The 10,260-nt window shown below is 42.6% G+C and overlaps 1 long non-coding RNA gene across 1 annotated transcript in view; it reads right to left on the bottom strand.

Moving 5' to 3' along the window:
• Positions 1-984: 984 nt before the first annotated feature.
• LOC112621036 overlaps positions 985-10,260 on the bottom strand; it is a 38,491-nt gene continuing 29,215 nt past the window's right edge. The window contains exons 3-4 of the long non-coding RNA XR_003118643.1: positions 7,501-7,669; positions 985-1,954 (exon numbers count right to left, since the gene is read on the bottom strand). This is a non-coding gene — a long non-coding RNA (uncharacterized LOC112621036). The remainder of the gene's footprint in view (positions 1,955-7,500; positions 7,670-10,260) is intronic.

Raw genomic sequence — 10,260 nt, 5'->3', positions numbered from 1 at the left:
CACAGAGACGCCCTGGAGCAGTTGCAGCAGCACTCGGGGGAGTGGGGCTCCTGCCTGCTCCCTGGAGTGGGAGACCCAGCCACACCTTCCCACTACAGCCAGTGTCTTGGCAGCAGCCACTCTAGATGGGCTGTTTCTGCTATTACCATAAGGCAGCCTAGGGAAGAAGTTGTGCCAAGTCAGGAGTTAGACCTGTGAGCTCTGGCCTTGTTTTCTGGTGACCTGGCAGGATCACTACGCTAGAGGTGCATTCAGGAAGCAATGACGGGTCACCGTCCTGTGCTAGGCTTTCACTGGTCCCTGGTAGAGAAATGGTCCCTGTTCTCGAGGGTCTCACATTGTGGAGAAGCAGCAGAAGAGATGCTGTCAGCAGATACAGGGTCTGTGGCAGAGGCAGGATCCCATGCAGAAGAACCCCAGCTGGCTCTTCTCCATCGTAAGGTTCCCAGTTTGAGCTCACAGAGAGAGCCCAGTTGGGTTTGTGTTACACAAGGGCACTGTCTCCATCTTTGCTTCCCCTGAGGAGAGATTTCACCTTGTCACGGGACCCACAATGACCTTGACATTGCTGCGTCTCCTCCCATGACACAGTGGTTTTTCACCGATTCTGGATAAATGAATTAATAATTTCCTCTGCAGTGGTGGTGGTGGCAGCGGGGGTGGAGGGAACAGGAAATACTACAGAAAAGGGGAGATGTATTTGGGTTTCGAAGGATGAGGAGGAATCTGCATTGCAAGGTGAATGCACAGGGGTGGGACATGTTCTGTGACAATAAAAAGTCCCCATCTTTCTAAGATCTGGCTTTCTCATCTGCAGAATGAGGATAAGGAAACTGCCCTTGCCTCACTCATGGCATTCTTGGGCATGTCCTCTGACAGACCCAAGGCAGAAATGTTTTAGGCACTATAAACTGCTGTACAAATTATTATATAATACTCAGCCCTCAGCACAAAATTGACTGTCAACAGAGAGGGTTAGAACAATTTTTTTGCAAGTCGATGAATTATTTTAATCTTTTATAAACTGAACTCTCCCAGAATGGTTTTCGTTAATGTCCAATACCCACAACTGAACCACCATGCCACTTGTCTTTTACTAAAACACTGATAAAACAGAATCCAGCTTGCCTTTGTGAACGTGTTAAAAACGATGTTTTCAGGGAGAACAATAGAAAAATAGCCAGTGTTGTTTGTTTGACATTCCTTGCTAGGATTTATTCAGGCTGCTGATGTCTATATGCAAACAGTACATTTAGAAGCCAAATGGGTTCTGATGCCTTATGAATGTCTTTCTTCTCCCCAATTTGCATAGAGGGGAGGCCAGCAGGAAATGTAGTGGAAATCAAATTTCACTTGTAATGAAACAATGCAGTGTTTTTGACTGTGGATGGGTGTTTAAATAATCATGACAGTAGCAGCTGGTTCCTTTCTTCCTTTGTCCAATTAGGTGCTGTTTTTTCTGCAAGGATTACTCAAAGGCAGTCAAACCTTGATCCTCCCTGGGTCAAAAGTCTGCCTGAAAGACTGACTTCTCATCATCTAAGAAGAAACGCACATTTATTATTCTGTCTGGGTGTGACACCATTTCAGAGAAAGGTTGCTAGCTTTGAGCTGAAATCTTATTTCATCCCTGGTGTGTAGGTGAAGGCTGTTTCTTCTAGGGGTTGGAGAGAACTGTGCCAGCTGCGGCAAGTACCCAGGATAGCCAGATGCTGTCAGCAAACAAAGAGTCTCGGTGGAAAGTGAGGAAGTGTGCATTAGGGTGAAGAGGCTGAATTGCCACCTATCAGCAGCTCTGGGAAGAGAGAAGCTCTGTAAATAATCCACTCTCAGGCAGTTTAATGCTTTGAACATAGTAACAGACCATGCGCAGAAACCATCTGATAGAGCAGACTGCAAATTTCACTTCCAGCAATATGGTTGTTCTTGCACTACAATCTAAGATTCTGGCAGCCTAGGGAAAAAGAGGGAAGAGAAGGAGGGGGGCTTTGAAATATAGCCTGGCCCTCCTCCCGCCTCCATGATGCCACGGGGAAGGGGCGTCTCAGAAGGGATCCTAGCTATTGATTAGGGCCAGTGTAATTTTCTTTTTCAGAACTTAAGACTGTTTCCCACAACCTGTAGACTTCCCAGAGCAATGAGTCATTAGTGTCCACGGGGCACCTCTTACATGTGCAGCTGATCCCCAGCATCCGGAGAGTGGTATAAGGTTTTCAAAATGGTTTTCATTTACGGTGTTGTATATTTTTCCTCCCAATAATCCTGATGGGTAAGAACAGACATGGAAATTATTTCCCTGAAAAAAAAGAGGTAAAAGAATAAGATGTCATAATAATAATAATAATAATAATAATAGCTCAAATTTATTGAGCATTTACCAGACTTACTATCCAAATGACCACATTTAATTCTCATAACCACCTTGTAAGGGAGGGACGCATTACTCCCAATTTGCAGATGAGAAAACTGAGGTTCAGAGAGGTTAAGTAAACAGCCTAGGTCATACCAGTAGACACAGCCACTCCAGCTGAGGCAGAGTGGTCTTCTGAATCACTATGCTATGTGGCCTGGGTCTCTCTGACACTTAGTCCTGTTCGTCCCCCAGGGAGAGACATTCGACCAGTATTAAGAACCTACTGTGTGCCAGGAATAGCTCTAGACACTGGTGATGCATTCGTTCATTCAACAAATATTTCAGTATTTCCTGAGTGCTCACTACATGCCAGGTTCTGTTTTGTGTTTGGGGTACATCAGTGAACAAAGTTCTCTGTTTTCCTGGAACTTACGTTCTACTGGAGCAGGCAGACAAGAAACAGGATATATTTAAGAAAATCACATGGTATATTAGCAAGTGATATACTCTATGGAAGAAAGAAAACTTACAGCATAGTAAAGGGGACCAGGAATGCTGGAGTGGGGGTAGACAGGGTACACTTTTAAATAAAGTGGCCAAGAGAGGTCTCATTAAGAAGGTGGCATTCAAACACAAAAATGGAAGGAAATGAGGGAAGTAACTATGTCCACATATAGGGAAGAGCATTACAGACAGAGAGAAGAGGCAGTGCCCAGCATGTTGAAAGAACAGCAAGAGGGTAACATGGCCAGAACTGTGAGTGAGGAAGAGACAGCAATAGAGATGTGGTCACAGCATGGTGAGGACCTAGTCATGGCGTGCCCCCATGTCACTGTGAAGACTCTGAGTGAAATGGAGCGCCCTGGCAGGGCTCTGAGCAGAGGAATGGCCTGTTCTGGTTTTTGTGTTTAAAGAACCACTCTGAATGCTATTTTGAGATGAACTTTAATGTAGCAAGGGTGGAGGCAGGGAGACTAGGTCAGAGCCACTTCAGTGATCTAGGGAAGAGATAATGCTGGCTCAGGCCGGGCAGTGGTGAAGGTAGTAAGAAGTGGTCAGATTCTGTGGGTGTTTTGAATGTAGAGCCACAAGACTACCAAGTCATTAAATCAACTGAAACCTGGAGTTTCAAAAAACCTAGAGTTAATAAAACTGTTTTCATAATAGAGGAACAGAACATAGGATTTTATGAATAGTGACTTAGAATACTGAAAATTAGTGCTAGCTAGGAAAGAACTATACTTAGACCCAATAGAAACCATGACAATAAGAAAACTAGAAAACATACATTCCTGTTGTTGTTCCTTATTTCATTAAATTCAATGTATTCACAAAAATAAAGCAAGCCTCACTAACAAAGCCACATCATTTATGACTTTGCCCTTGTGATTGTGCTGTGAGTACAGTCCAGACAGAGTTAACAGTATTTTAAGAACCATTGCTTCTTTGTTTTCCAAGCTGAACCCTGTTTTACTCCATTGGGAAATACAAATAATGGGAGAAACGGAAGTAAAATAATGGGGATCATTCCTGATTCCTATGACTATAAACACTTTGTGATTATGAGAATCCTAAGAAAAATGGATTTTCTTCTAGGTTTCATCTATTAAATGCTAATGTGGAGAACAAAGTGGCTAGATGAACTTGATTAACATCTCTCTAAAGGAAGATGAGTTGTACATAGGCAGTTGTCGTTGGCTTGGTGTTTTTTTTTTACCTTCTCTATATAGCACAGGAAATGTTTTGCTGCTAAGACTCAGTGGATCATCACTTGTTCTTTTATCATGGGTGGGTGTGGGCAGAAGATGAGCATCAACAATATTTACTGCTTGACTCCTATGTGCCGACACTCTGCTACTGTCTAATTCTCCTTTGTATACCCAGTTTATAGTCATTTAACTCAGCCCGACAGTGTTCTTTATTGAGGTGCACACCATCATTAATGTTCACAGCTGAATGAAGATCTTGCTTTCTAAACAGCTACAGAATTGATGGTTTTATATTAAGGGAGCATTCTCCTCAATGGAGCTCACTCTTAAAAGTGGACTCTGGCATTGGATTAAGTTCTGAATATTAGGAGATCACATAGAAGGTCCATACCTTCCTGCTTGCCTGGTGGCTAGTTGTGCAACCATTACCAGATTCCTGATTAAGAAAGCATATGATGAAAGTTTCCTATGAGAAAACTACTATGGATAAAGGCCTAAGCTTAGCCTCTTCAAAATATGATTAAATATTAGGTTGGTACAAAAGTAATTGTGGTTTTTGCCTAATAGTTGAGGCATTCTTATTAATCAGCATCACTATTTCTGGAAGTTCTAGCCACTAAGAGGCAAGAGAATGAAATAAGTAAACCACATTATAATTATTTGTGAGAATTATTAAAAATAACAAAAGTTCAATCAGAAGCCACTGCTAGAAATCACATTACATGTCTTTGAGAAAAAGCCCAGGCACAATCACCCCTGTCTGGGCAGAGCCTTAGAAATCAACTTGCTCACTTAAGGCAAAGGAACATTTACTATTATATCGAACTTTGTCTACACCCAAAAATGGGATTAGAAGAAAGGGAAAGGTTTGTGAACCTCAAGTCCAAAAATAAAAACAAAGGGCTAAAAACGAAAACTCTTATTTTTTAACTGTCTCAAAAGGAAGCCAGACATTACAGACCAAGGACCACTACTATAAAAGCCTTGGATATAAAGTCAAATTTCTCACATTGTAGAACTCTATGCTGATGCTTCCTTTCCCTCCTCCTCCTCCTCCTCCTCCTCCTCCTCCTCCTCCTCCTGCTACTACTGCTACTACAACACACACACACACACACACACACACACACACACACACAGAGTCAGTGCTTCAGGAGCAATGACAACAGGGGCTCTTTGTCATAACCTACTGCCAGGTTTGAGAAACCCCAAGGGATACAGTAGATGGTACAGTGATGGAGGTTGTCATTAGGCTGGATGGGGGAAAACAATTGAAAAAATGTACCCAAAGCTCAGTTTGGAGGTCCAGCATAGGAGAATGGCTGGGGGAGGCAGGGACAACAGCCTGACTCATCTCAAAGAATAGTAGAATCAAATATATCCCTCACAGCTTCCAGCACATGATCTTTATAAGTGTGTCTGAATCGAAGAAGATTGCTTCATAGCAAGACATACTTTCCCCCGTTGCCATGGAAACAGCACCGTTCTCATGTGTCAGGAGCGCATACACACACACACACACACGCATGCACACACACACTGTATGTTAATACATTCTGGTGATCTTTATACTTCTAAAAAGACATGTTCAGAGCCAGAATTTTACTAATTCCTATTATCCACTTGTTATCTATTATCTCTGTTGTTATGACGTTAAAAATACTGATTTTAGATTTTTCTTCAATATAGTCTCTCCTAGAAGTGAAATAATTCATTATTTGCCCCTTCACCTACCTCCAATTTTTCTCCCACCCCCTAAATAAACATACTGTAGATCTCAATGCCTATAGTTTATTAATTTTTTAGAAACCTATTTCAGATCCTGGTCAATTTCTTTGATGGGTGTAATGATGCATTTTGTGTACTTCATATTCTTAAATATTCTCAATCTAAAATACTGTTTTCACACTGGTAAAATGGCAATTTCTGGGAAGAATGTTGATGAATCACAAGTTCGTATGAGTGTGGGACTATAGTGGTCTGGTTTAGACTTCAATCTGCATACACTTTAAAAGAAACTAAAGGAAGCTGATATGGAGAAACACATTATTTTGACAAGTGTTTCTTGGGCACCCACTATCTCCATATATGACCCACTTGCCCCTGAGAGCTGATTCCAACTACATGGAGATGCTCACAATCAATGATGAGATGGTGTGGTGCGTGAGAGTCGGGGAACAGCCTTCAAAGCTCACCACAACCAGCTGTGGCTTTCACTTTACCTGAATTAGGTCATAGAGTCATAACCTGTAAAATGAGCCACTTGGACTAGACTGTCTCCCTGGTCAGCTTCAAGATGCCACGACTATACTTCCGTTTCAGAACCAGGCCCATGGAGTGTGTGGTTGCTTAGACAGCCTCAGTAAGTCCCGTCTAGGAAGTGACACAGCCATGTCAGTGGGGGGCTCACACCCCATCAGGCTTCCCACTCCTTGCTGCACCAGTCTTCACTCCACACGTAGGCCCTCTGGGTGGGGTGGAGCTTCTTCCCAGTGTCCCCTCCCTTCTCCTTCTGCTCACCTCAGATCTACCCTTTGTCACTTGCCTGCTGAGACCAGTCAACCTGAGGCAATCATTCCTGCCAAGTTAGCCGGTGGCTGCATGTATCACACTCAAGGCAACATTCTTACGGTAAAGGTAAAAACTTACTTTCTGCAGATACCAACCTCGGTAAAGTCTCCAATTTATTTCTTACAACAACTTACCTTCTCACGTTTTTTGTTTCAGCCTAAAGGGCAGTTCCTGGAATTCACCAAGCTCTTCACTGCCCTCAGCCTTGGCTTCTAGCCAATGCTGCTGCCACTGCCCAGAAAGCTTCTCCACTCAGCACTCTATTAACTCCTTTCCACCCTTCAGCAACAGCTTCCAAGTCTCTTCCCCCAGTTGAGCCCTCTGCTATTCTCTTTTCCGTCATAGATCTTACCAGAAAAGACAAACATCTCCCTCAGTGGATGATAGATTTCATGAAGGCACTGTGCCACTATACACCTGGTACCTGCCTGGTACACAGCAGGGGCTCGAGTTAATAACTGTTGGCTAAATACATGGATGAACAAATGAATGAAAGCACTGTCTTAACCCAAAGATGAGACAGATGGTGGGAATTGCAGGTCCTGGCACGTATCGATGGGGGAAAGATACATTTTTGAGCAGGTGAAACTTGCCTCTCATCTCCACCTGCAGTGCTCACCTGACTCCTGAAGGACGGGCACCAGCAGCAGAAAATATCATCACTCCCAAATGTAGCTTGGCCTATAACTATTTGTCAACAATAAGGCTTTGACTCACTACAAATCTTTCTTTACATGAATTAAAAGCATTTCACTTTGCATTTGAGCAAGGATGTTGGTGACAGCAGTCCTTAGAATGTGAAGCACAATGGTTTAAACATTAAATTGAGACAGTAAGGCTGAAACTTGTTCCCATCTCACAAAAAACCTTTGGCAGAACAAGGACCAGAATCCAATTTTTATCAATCAAGTCACTTTTCCCCTCTGGGCCTCAGTTTCCTCCTCTGTAGTTGAACATACCTCTTCCTCCACTTCACTCCTCCCAAAGTGCTGGGATTACAGGTGTGAGCCACCGCACCTGGCCTTGATGTTTATATCTAAAAAAAAAAAAAAGTCACTCACATGTGAACTTTTCTTTAAATAATTGGCTATAGATGACACATTTTCTTGGGAATAAAAAAGGCACTAGTAGTGCTATTTTTGTTGTGCCGATTGATGCCAGCAGATTTATAGTTGCCCTACTTGTTCTGTTTGTCTTGCCTGCAGAGTGGATAGGTGGTTGGGTAGATTGCCCTCAACTCTTTGAACAATGGCCCCAGCTTTAAAATATGCTTTCTTGTCCTATTTTCACCACTGAATCAATGTTAATTAGAAAAATCCTTTAACCTCTTTATGTCTCAGTTTTTTCACATGTGAAATGGAAAGAGTACCTGGCTCTCCGTATGCCCAGAGAAATCTAGCACAGGGTGGTTAGAATTTGTGACTGCTGCCAGGCCAGTTCCATGGAGATGTCTGGCCTCTGGGCAGTATGGAGGCGCAGGCTTGCCAGCAGTTTATGATGCCTCTCTTGCTGGGTCCCATGGAAGGTTGCTAGATGCCCTGACTCCTGGTGTTCTATAGCCAGAGAAGACAGATTCGATGCTACTTCTAGAACAGTGCCTCCACACAGGACCAAGTCCAATCTGGTCTGATCTGTAGCCAATGAGAAAAATTAAAATAATGTGGTGCACATGTTTGTGTGTCTGTGTGTGAGTGTGTGAGTGTGTGAATATTCACATTGTCAATTGTTCTTTCTTCTGAGATAATGTGCTTCCCATTTTTTGGTGTGGAATTGGTGTTTTTTTAATGTCCATAACACATACTTGTCATAAAATTTCAAAGTCTGCTTTAAAACACTGAGCTGAAGGACAACCCTGTTATTGTTTCCTAGATCTTCTGTGACCTGGTTTTGACAGTCAATGATTAACTTACTTTGGCTAGAAGAGATAATGCTAAGTGTTGGAAGTTTACTCAGCTTCTTAACTAGAAGTGCACTAACATTTACTAAGGGTACACTGCGTGCTAGGAACTGTGTTTGGTGCTTCCATGTACGTTATTTTATTCAGTCCTCTTAGGAAATTCATGAGGTTGGAAGTGTTATAGCCATTTAAAATAAGGGAAATCTGAAGCTCAAAGAAGACAAACCACTTGGTCAAGGTCCTCAGTTGTTAACCATCAAATTCTGAATTTGAACTCAGTTTTTCTGAGCCCAAAGTCCATAGTTTTTAACCTCACTAGCCTAATTCCCAAAATAAAACCTCAAAACTCATATTTCAATCTGGAATATACTTGTATCAACTGAAGGCCATTTGGAGACTGGCATTTTAATTCTGAGACCTACAGAGAAAACATTAAAAGACTTTGGATACAGGGACTTACCGTAAATAGATCTGGGTTGAACAGGACTCTTTCATCCATGACGCCTTCCTATCTGCTGAGTTTGTGAGAGTCTGAAGAGCAGCCAAAGCCAGGGACACAGTGAGACCAAGTGCCTGAGTCACACTGTGACCTTGAGTGCATTCCAGAGATCAGCCTGAAACATCCTCGATTATCTCTTCTGCGATATCATCTATCCTTGATTTTCTATCATAGGAATAATCAATGTTGACTGGACTGAATGACACAGAAGCAGAGGAATCGTTTGTCCTCCAGGACGGTAACCAGCAATCAGCCTTGTATTCAGTGATATTTGGGCCAGTATTTACTTCTTTATCTCATATCTGTTTTGTCTGTGATTAAATTCCACTATGAAGGTGACTAAGAAAGCTAATGTTTTGAATTTTCAAGATTTCATCGTTAAGAAATCTGTTCAAGGAAAGGCCAAGTCTTTGGGCAGAATGACCAAATGCTCCTAAGCCTCAAGTTTGCAAAGCTTATTTTAAAAAGTAGAGTATTGGTCTTTTTCGCTAAAGGTTCCCATTCTGTAGGTCTCATGGGGGTGTCCTGGAATCAAACCTGGGGATTGAAAGTAGGCAGAAGATCCAGGAACACACATTGGGAACAGTTCTAAGATACCCACATTTCATTCAAGAGGCATATATAATCATCACTGGCTGGCTGGACACTTTTCCTTTATTGTTTTTCTTTCCAACTGACAGGGATTAAGAATAGACCTTGTTGACCCTACATGCTGAGAACAAATTGCACAAGCCTCCAAATAATCACTTTTTGGAGGGTATGTTTTAGTACAAAAAAATGGTCCAAACTGAAGAAGCCTTAGTTGTAGAGTCCAGAGGGTTGAAGTCGGGGAGAGGTGAGAACCAAGGTGTCCTCATGGGCCAAGAGAGGACACCCTGACCCATGCCTTTCTTAAGGACAAAGCATGTGCTGGGCACTGTCAGTGTGAAGTCCATAAATCCACACGAAGCAGTTGCACTGACTCAAAAGTCCTTTAGCATTTACAGACAGTTCTGGTTTTATCGAGTATACAAGCCAGCATATCTTCCGAATGCTGCCTGCAAATGCCAACTCTCTGGCTGGCTGCCATGCTTCTCCAAGGTAACGCGCTCTGTGTGCATGGCTGTCTTCATGGCTGTTTATAGGCAGACAACAATTCTCGTTGATCAACACCTGGGCTGAACCAGTTGTTCGATATACAGGCATACCTTGTTTTATTGCATTTCCCTTTATTGCACATCCTAGATACTGT

This window comes from Theropithecus gelada, chromosome 3, assembly GCF_003255815.1.
Source record: "Theropithecus gelada isolate Dixy chromosome 3, Tgel_1.0, whole genome shotgun sequence".
NCBI classification, from domain to species: domain Eukaryota; kingdom Metazoa; phylum Chordata; class Mammalia; order Primates; family Cercopithecidae; genus Theropithecus; species Theropithecus gelada.
Note: the sequence above shows the minus strand (reverse complement) of the source record. Positions and strands in the feature narration are given on the sequence as shown.